The 9463-nt window shown below is 42.0% G+C and overlaps 1 protein-coding gene across 3 annotated transcripts in view; it reads left to right on the top strand.

Annotated features, from left to right (window-relative positions):
* CCSER1 (coiled-coil serine rich protein 1) overlaps window positions 1-9463 on the top strand; it is a 1382889-nt gene that overhangs the window by 312853 nt on the left and 1060573 nt on the right. The gene's annotated exons all lie outside the window — the stretch shown is intronic.

Raw genomic sequence — 9463 nt, 5'->3', positions numbered from 1 at the left:
TTCCCTTCAATTTCCAACCCCCCCCTTCCCTCTCCCATTAAGGAGACAAGGAGGGGTAGCAGCTGTGTTTTTTTTTTTTCCTAAATCTGCTATTGATAATGCATTTTTAATAATATTTCTAACATTGTGATGGGGGTGGGGGAAGAGAGAAAGAAAAAGAGAGAGAAAAAAAGGAAGAAAGAAAGAGAGGGAAGAGAGAGAGAGAGGAGGGAGGGAACACAAAGTGGGAGAGAGGCATGGGGAGAAGCAGACGTGGGAGTGGTGCTGCGGGCAGGCTGGCCTGGCTGGGCCCTTGGGGAAGGCAGTAGCTGGATGGGGTGGCAGGTGGGAAGTGGGAGCGGGAGCTGCCTTGGGGCTCTGCAGACTTGGCAGCAGCGGAGGTGCTCAGTGGCACCAGAGTTGGGCCTGGCCCTGGCCGTGCAGCTCTGCAAGGGTGGGACACAGCCTCCATGCCCACAGCAGAACGCTGCCTGGCTGGGGCAGGATGCCAGGCTTGGGGGCCTCTCTGCTCGGCCTGTGTGCACTGGGTGCAGCATGAGCAGGGACTCCCTGGGCTCTGGGAAGAGGTGCTGTAGATGGTGATCAGAGCCAAGTTGGCTGGCAGCCTGCAGCACAGCAGTTCTGCACAGTGCCTGATCTAGCCCCTTGAAGGGAACTATGGGTGGGCAAGGCAGGGGTTTGGGCAGGCTGGGGCAGCTGCGGTGGCCCAACTCAAGTGGCCAGAGATGGCTCCTAGCAGCTCCCGTGGCCAGGCCTTTGCAGCGGGGACAACTCTGCCCTGCGTTCACTGTTCCTGGCATGCAGGGAGGCCGAGCCTGGAGCGAAAAGTCCCCCTGAGCCCAAAATCCTACCTTGGCTAGGTGGTGTCCCCTCACAGAGTTGTGCAGGCCCATCCAGGCCCCACCTTAGATGTTGCCACGGCCCCCCCAGGATGACCTGCACCTTTCCAGGGGCACAAGGGGGCCTGCTACTGTGCACACCCTGGGGTAGGCATGGGAGCCACCTGCCCCCCAGATTTATGTGCAGAGCAGAGGTGCTGCCACTGAGCTCTTCGCATTGGGAGCCATATGTGATGCCATGTGCCTTCTGCTCCTGGGCAGCCAGTGCACGAAAGGTATGTGGTGTCACGTGTGGCTATGAGGCAATGGCAGCCTGCCCCATCCTGCCCCATGCACATACTTGAGGGGGGCAGATGCCCCTTCATGCCTACTCTGGGGTGCACACAGGGGTGGGAGCCCACCCCACCCCGCCCCTGGATGAGCTGCTTGGGGCTCCCACCACCACCCCTGTACTCCACACCCTCTGTCTCCATGGGGGACTCTATCTGCACCCCCCATCCCTTCCCCCTCATGTCCCTTCCCCTCAACACACTTAGTTACTAGATACTGCTGCGCATGTGGCCATACTGCATTCCTGGCCCCTGCAGAAGGCTGGGCTGTGGTGAGTGGGGGGGTCGGTGTGCATGCCCCGCCCCTCCCCCCAGCCTTCTGTGTACCACTCACAGGTTTTCTGCATACCACTGGTGGTATGTGTACCACAGTTTGGGAAATGCTGGTATAATGTATTTATTTTACAGAAAAAGGTATGTTTATCTGAACGACCATAAAAATAATTAATGCTCTACTACTCAACAATTTCTGTATTTTGTGATTGTTATTAGCTGGTTTATATGTAGCTTGCACTATGACAACAGGAGACAACATTAATGGAAAGATTGGTTTCACTTACATATGACTTACTTTGTAATTTGCCAGAAAATGTGTCATTTCTCCTTATTTCTGTGGTAGGAAATTTTACTGCTACTGACAATAACAAGAATTACCTATATGCATAGTATAAAATTAGTTGCTTAGATACTTTAATGCAGATTCCTTGCATAGTTTTTATAATATATTGTTACCAAGGACTAATAAATTCTGGACATTTGCAAAAGCAAATGTATTAATGAGACTTCTTGGCTCAACCTATACTGAAAGATTGTGTGCCCCTGCTAAAATTAAAGTGGAATATGGATGCAGTAGAGAATTTTTGCAGTAGAGAATTTTTTTTGTTCTTTATCCCCCTGCTCTTATACTCTTAGTTGCCGCTTTCCTGATATTTTTTTTTCCTATTAAATAAGTAAAACTAGGACTGGCATTTCATAAACATGTCTCCTTAAGTGGAATAAGTGGACACCTCTTCTTCTGTAAATTAATTATTAGTATAAATACATGTAAAAATGATAAAAAATGTAATGTGGCAGAACTGTTGTGACTCTGGGGCAGATTTTACAAATATTGAAAAGATACTTACTCTATATTTTTTTGGGTAAGGTACTACTCAGTGTGAGTAATGTAATCAGGTTACAGGCCCGTATTTTTGTTCTTTTCAGTAGCTGGAAAATAGAGGATATTTGTATTTGGGCAACAGGCCTAAACATCACATGAGTTTGGGGAATGGGAGGGTATATTTCAGAGTTAATGTTCAAGTGCGTAGATATATGTATCTGCTGCTGTCCTGGTTACTTGTTGGTGATTAAATTCATTTAAATATGCCTTACATAGCTCACCATATACTTTTGACAATGAGCTTATTTTTTTATTCATGGACTAAAGGAAGTTTGAATCTGGTTTCCTGAAGAGCACTGCAGTACAGGTCCAGCCAGGCACAAAAAGAGGGGTCACCTGTTTGATACCCCGATCTAGAAAATTTGAATATAGAGCCAAGATTAAACATTAAGAATCTGTGACAATCAAAGAGGAGTTTTGTTTCCCAATGTAAAAAATAAAACCAAACATTTTTTGCTTAAATCATTACTATATATTATAATATGTGTAGAATCCAAACGGTGTAGACAGTGGTGTGACAACTGAATAATTCATTCCAATAAATAACTTGATAGAGTGGGATGAACAATTAATATTGATGCTGTGGCCAATTTTTAATGCAATTTTTAACTGCTTATTCTGTTATAGATTTATAACATTAAATCTGTGAAATGTTATGGTGTCATAACATCAGGACAGTTTCAGAGCAGTCACAGGTTAAGGCTTAATGCCATCTCACACCTGCACAACTTATTTGCTAGTAGAGAGGAGCCAGGATGATATTGTTCCTCTGGGGTGACAAGGGAGTGGCATGTAACTCAGAGGTGCAGCAGAGACAGGTGAAAGGAGAAGGAAAAAATTAGCATATACTAAGAAAAAAAAAATTACATATGAGGTGCTGCTTGATCCGATGAAAAAAGAATTAAATCCAGACCTGATGTGGTACAAACTAAAGGACTTATAGATCAAATAACTTGGTAGCTGCCATGCTGGAGAGAGAAGTCATCTTCTAATTTCAGTAAGTCATTGGTTTGTTTATAAACCAGAATTAACTTTCTTTTTTTATGCATTTCATCTAATAACTTGGTTTCCTGAGTATGTCTTAAGAAACTGCTCTTTTTTCAGTGAATTCATAAAAACTGTAAGTTTTAACTGCCTTTGCAGAAACAATGCACTTCTTCCGGTATTGAAGGAGTTCAGTTGGGTCTCTGCTTAGAGTCTCATGGGGATTGTAAATAAGCCTTACTTTTTGTACCTGTAGATTTTATCTTTGGTAAGTGTATGGAAAGATTATGCTATTTTCAGAACTCTGAAGGCTTGTGTTTCTGTCAGTATAAAATTACTTGATCTATATTAACATTGCATTCTATTTCTTTAAAAGAGCCTTTGGCAGGCATGGACAATAGGACTTATACAAACCTGGCATTTTTGCTATCATTATATTAAAATAAACCAGTGTATATAGTACCTTTTAGTTTGAAGTAGCTGGTCGTACTTTTTGCTTGTAGTAGATAGATAATTCTATGATGCATATATGACATAGTGATTCACATACCAGTCCATTTAATACAGTTGTTAGAGGAATTCAATTTAAAATTCAGTGGGTGTGCTGAGGGAGGGGGGTGGGCAACCCAAATTAACAAACCATGGAGCAACCAGAATGGTATACTGATGCTCTCAGACTCCTTGTTCTGAAGTCAAACTGTGGTGTTTCTCTTACTGGTTACTTGAGATGTCAGGTCCACGTGCCTAGGAACTGTTTTGTACGAGTTGGTTGATGCATCGAGGGGTGGGGGTAGAGAAGGAGGAATAAAAATGCCTAGCTAGGTTAGCCTGTAAATATCTCTGTGCTTCTAAGTACTATTTATATAGTGCTGTACATGTTCAAAAAGCAGTACAATTCTGCCTCAGATCACTGGGATAATACAGGAGGGTTCTTACTAATGTTTGTGATCAAGTGCCTCACAGTGAATTGGAGTGATTTTTGGGACTAGCACTCAAGTACTCTCCTTCATTCCTATTCTCCTAATGATATGAAAGAGCGCACTGAAGTCTGTGTTGTTGGTTGTTGCTTGTGACTCACCTGAATAAGTTTGTAATGAATGTATTGTCTCCCTTGAATTGAGCCTCATCCATTCTGTGCTGAGCACAGAGTCTGTGGGCAATGAGACTGTGTAGTCAGGGGAAGCACACTTCCACTGGCTGCATGGTCTCCCTTGAATTGAGCCCCACGCACTCCATGCTGAGCATGGAGGCTCCAGGCAGAGAGACAATACAACTGGGGGAAGTTTGCTTTCCTCAGCTACGTGATTTCTCTGTCGTTAAGTGCTTAGAGTGGCTGTTCTCAATGTGGGGGGAGAAGAAGAAGAGGTGTGGAGATCACTACGGATTTGGAGGTGGGAAGAGGTAAAGTGACTATGAGCTGTGCACCCTGTGATGCTGCAGGTATGAAAGTAAAGAATTTTACCTCTCTTGACCATTCAAACAATACCCTGGAATGGGATGAGTAAAACACTTCAAAGATAAATCTTGTTCCAAGTGGCATATTTTTTAAATGTTTAGAGGGTACTTATAATGGGTTAACATCCTTTAACAGGTGAATGCTCCCATTTTAAGTGCCTTTATGACAGTTTAAAGGGAACTTGTAACAAGGCCCTTATTCTCCTTGCAGTTTCAGTTAGATATGGCTAAACTTACACAGCAGTCAAATATGCTATGAAGAGTTTTTTGGGTTTTTTAACATTGGAAGAAGCTGTAGTACAGTGATGGGTAAATCTCTATGTTATCATGTATCGTTTTGATTCTGTAAAGTTTTCTGGGATCCTTGACTATAAAAACTGCTGCTTGAAATTAAGACACCCATTGATATTTATTTAAAAAAGTGCATACCAGCACTACATGAGAAGAAACTTTGCTTGAGGAAAACAAGAAATGAAAAATGTGAAAATAAAATAGCCTCCTTGGAAAGAACTAGTGGCTTTCATCATCAATCTTATATATGAAAGCTGTTAGCCTGCAGTCAGGCATATTCTCATTTCTGTAATGAAAGTTATGAACGGATAATAAGGGAATACACTCTAGTATATGAAAATTGCTTGCTGCCTTGTTGCCACTGTTTCATGACATTTTAGTTAATTACACTGTACCGTAATGACTTACTGCTGTCTGAGCAGAGACTCAAAAAGATGGAATTGGAGGTGTTTTGGGAAGCTATACCTACTCTACATCTCCTTCTGTTTCCCAAGAATAAACAGTTTATCAGATGTTTCACACATCTTGATCAGACAAACAAATCTCTGCAGTTTTAGGAAAGCTGCTTTCATGTTAAATCATGTCAGTGGGTTATTCAGCCAGAGTGAACTGCTCAACTGGTAGTTTCAGGAAATTTTGTTCACTCTGTTTTACTAGGAAGTAGGATGTTATTTAGTGTTTTCCTAGTTTGATGCATTTTCCTAGTAGTCCTTTTTTAATGAGGCTTGGAGACTACAGTGGTTAAGGTCATATAAAACAGTGACATTTCTGTTGGGAGAATTGCCACTCTTCTGTTAGAAGCTAGGAACATACAAGCATTCATTGACTGTTTCCCAAAGAAGACATTTGGAAGGTCTTCCCTGCAAGAGAGATTCTCTTGCAAGAATGAATGCCTGTATGATGCTCATTCAGTGCCCTCTGGGTCTGGTCCAGGAGGGGAGTGGAACAGCTGCCAGCTGCTTACTGCCTCTTTCCCAGACTGGGGACTGCCAGTTGGGTAGTGTGGGAATCAGTTTCCAAGTCATCAGGAACAGGAACCAGGGTTGGGGGAGGCTCTCCCAGCGCCATCTGGGCTGTACACTGGATGATTTAAAAGCTGTGGGATGTGGTGGGGAGCTGCTTATTGATGGCCTGCCTCCTTCCCAAGCAGGAGAAAGGACAGGCTCTTCAATTATTGGGCTCCCAAGAGGCAGGGGTGGCCCAAGGCACAAGTGTCTAGTGACTCCTGGCTGGAGAGCTTACCTGTGTAGCTCTCCAGTCAGGGTGCTGGAATGCGGGTACTCTCAAGCTATTTTTCTAAGAATTTCTCTGAAATCCCTATTGCTAGATATGAATGCCTATTTGGGCACATCTACATGATCATTAATGCTCCTTAATTACTGTGCATTTAGTTTAGTACTTGTTTAATGAAGTATGGTACTGTATGTTCCTAGCTTCTAACAGAAGAACGGCAATTCTCCCAACAGAAATGTAACTGCTGTATGTGACCTTAACCACTGTAGTCTCCAAGCCTCATTAAAAGAGGACTACTAGGAAGTAGGATATTATTTAATGTCCTCCTAGTTTGATGGTTGTATGGTTATTTTATGATGCGTACTGTGTACTAGCCTAATAACATTGTGCAGTAGGCTCTTAGCATGGTTTTTAACCACCACACTATTGTGCAGTGTTATTGGGGTAATGCACAGTAAGCATCCAGTGTAGATGTGCCCTCTGTAGTTTAAGTCAGGTTATCAAGTAGAACGTTTTCTGTAGGCACTTTTAAAGTAGGGATCAGAGAGCTCTGGCTGTTCAGTTTTGTGTTAACATTAGAAAACTAAATATCCAAATGGTGCCACTTTTCCCATTAAATTAAGAACAAAAGGTTATGCTCAGTCTAATGATGTACAAGCTTTTCATCTTCATTGGGTGGTCTTAATCATGCCAGTTGCTCTACCTGGTACGTGTATTCTCTGACATACATTTGCCAAATGAGATCCAAGTGCCAGTGGGATGTAAATGTCATCTTCACACACCTGATTTTTAGTTAATGATTGGAACCCAAAGTGTTTTCCTCTTAATTTCTATTTGTCAAAGCCTATAGTTAACATCCCAGATGTAGGAGTGGTATATAGAACTTTTCTATGAATTCAATCTTGTTTTGGTGGGCGATGTATATGATAGTAACTAAGTCATGAAGAGCCTGTTTAAGCAATTGATGAAGATGACAGTTGAGAAACAGACACTTCTGTTTGTTTCTTTTAGTTCACATAGATGATTCAAGAAGGCTCTTAAATATATACAAGTCTAAAGAATCCTGGAACATGTCAAGTGTATTCAAACAAAACTGTTTGAACTATATATACATGGTACAGATTCTCATGCCAAAATCTTTTGAATTTCTGTCCATGTTCAGGCCTTCTCTGCTCTTTAGTTTAATCATTCATGGTTTAGTCATGATCTCTGCTGCATGTCTTCTCATTCTTCTTTGTGAGTTACTGGCCTCTTCAGGCAGAAGAGCTGCTACTCCTGTTCTTGCACAACTGAGTAGGCAAGCATGAGGAGTGAATAGAGATGACACCAAGCCATGCCCTCCCTCTCATCCTGCTGTGTCCTATCAAGTACATCTTGAGCCACTTGGAAGACAGAATCATCTGGGCTGGGAGAAGGGCTGGTTCAGCTTATATCCTTCTGGAGGAACAGAAAATCAGGATTGTTGTTATTTTGTCACAGTTTCAGACAGAGTTCGGCTTCCTGAGCTAGTACGACTACCAATTTTGTCACCTTCTTAAATTAGAATAGAAAAGGACATTAAAGTTACGTATCACTTGACCAGATTCATGCTAATACGAAAAAAAGGAACTTAGTTTTTACACAAGGATATTGCAGAATAAAAACTGACCATTGATGCTGGGAAACACTTACATGATGAATATGCCAGTGAATGTAAACATTCAACAAAATGTTTGTGGATATTTCACAGACAATTAAAGAAAAGTCCAATTGTAAAAACATCTGAGGGTCTCATTAGACTGGCTTTCATTGTAATTGGTCACACAAATTTTTGCTCCATTTCTTCTGAGATCTCATCCATTAAGATGCATTTAGTCATCCCATAAGGAGGTAATTAAGATATAAAGCCTACTCCAGTTAAATAAAAGATTCTACTTAAGTGACATGGGAAGCTTTCTGGTCCAGTCATCTTTGAATCTAAGACTGATATGACCCATTCCTTTAAACTTGACCCTGTTGCTGTCTAAAATAGATTTGGTGTGCTTTAATTTGTATACAAAAAGGTAACTTAAAAAAAAAATGGGCAAAACTGCATTTTAAGTGATCTTTCTTATATATGATATACTAAGCTATGCATTTATGAAACTATTACATAAGAAGCTGCTGCACTTTGTACAGTACAACCGATTTTTACTTCCAACTTTTATTCAGCTCATAAATATAGACCGTGTCTATAAAGGAAATCTATATCTTCCTAAATGCATAGCAGTGAATGGTGACTAGTTAAGTGCTAAATTACTGGTGATTCTTGCAGATTAGATCTGAGAATGCTTGAAACAAATATAGTTTAGTTTCTCTTAGGGGTCGCATATTGTTGAGGATTCTTTTGTTAGAAATTATTGGTCCAGATCCTCAGCAGAGGGAAATTATCATGTTCCCAGTTCTACAAATAGTCCAGGCTTCCTAATACTGCACAATATGTATCTGAGTGGCAACTGAGAGAAAGCATGATATGGTGTGTTAGGAATTAACCTTAGACTGAGGAGACCTGATCCTCTTCCTGTTTCTGCAGTTTCTGTGTTTTAGCATTTTGTAGATTGTTGTTAGGTGAAATGTTTGAAGAACTCCAGACATCTTTAAAGCCCTCCAGACAGTGAGCATGCAGACATGCACAGCAGGAGAAGTACTTTAAAAATAGCCGAAGTGCTTCAAAATGGTCCTCAAAAATCAAAGAGCATGTTTGAAGCACTTCCTTTTGATGAGCTTCCTGAAATATCTGCGCACTCCACACTGTGTGACATGAAGTTGCTTGGTCCTCTGGCATCCCACAATGCTCTGTCCCTACCACCCCCCCACACACACAACAGAGTGTGTGTGTGTGTGTGTGTGTGCAAGGCAGACAGACAGACAGTGAGCACTGTCTTGTGCTCTTGGCTGTGCTTTGGAGCCTCTGGAGGTTCAGAGTCATTCAAGAAATCCTTCTTGCTGCTGACCAAGAATCCGTGTGCACCTCTCGGCCTCTGGTTTCCTGAGGCTCTGGTCTCTTCAGAAGAGCTTCATATGCATGCCTGTCCATGGCCTTACTTCACCATCTGTGCTTTTTCCTTCCCCTCTCTCTGCTTGGGCACATCCACACATGCAATCATGTGCACTTGCAGGAGCTCAAATAGAAGTGGTGCAAATTTGAGCCAGGG

This window comes from Crocodylus porosus, unplaced genomic scaffold (assembly GCF_001723895.1).
Source record: "Crocodylus porosus isolate Cpor-Errol unplaced genomic scaffold, CroPor_comp1, whole genome shotgun sequence".
NCBI classification, from domain to species: Eukaryota; Metazoa; Chordata; order Crocodylia; family Crocodylidae; genus Crocodylus; species Crocodylus porosus.
The sequence above is the reverse complement of the archived record's forward strand: the minus strand, read 5'-3'. Positions and strand labels throughout refer to the sequence as shown.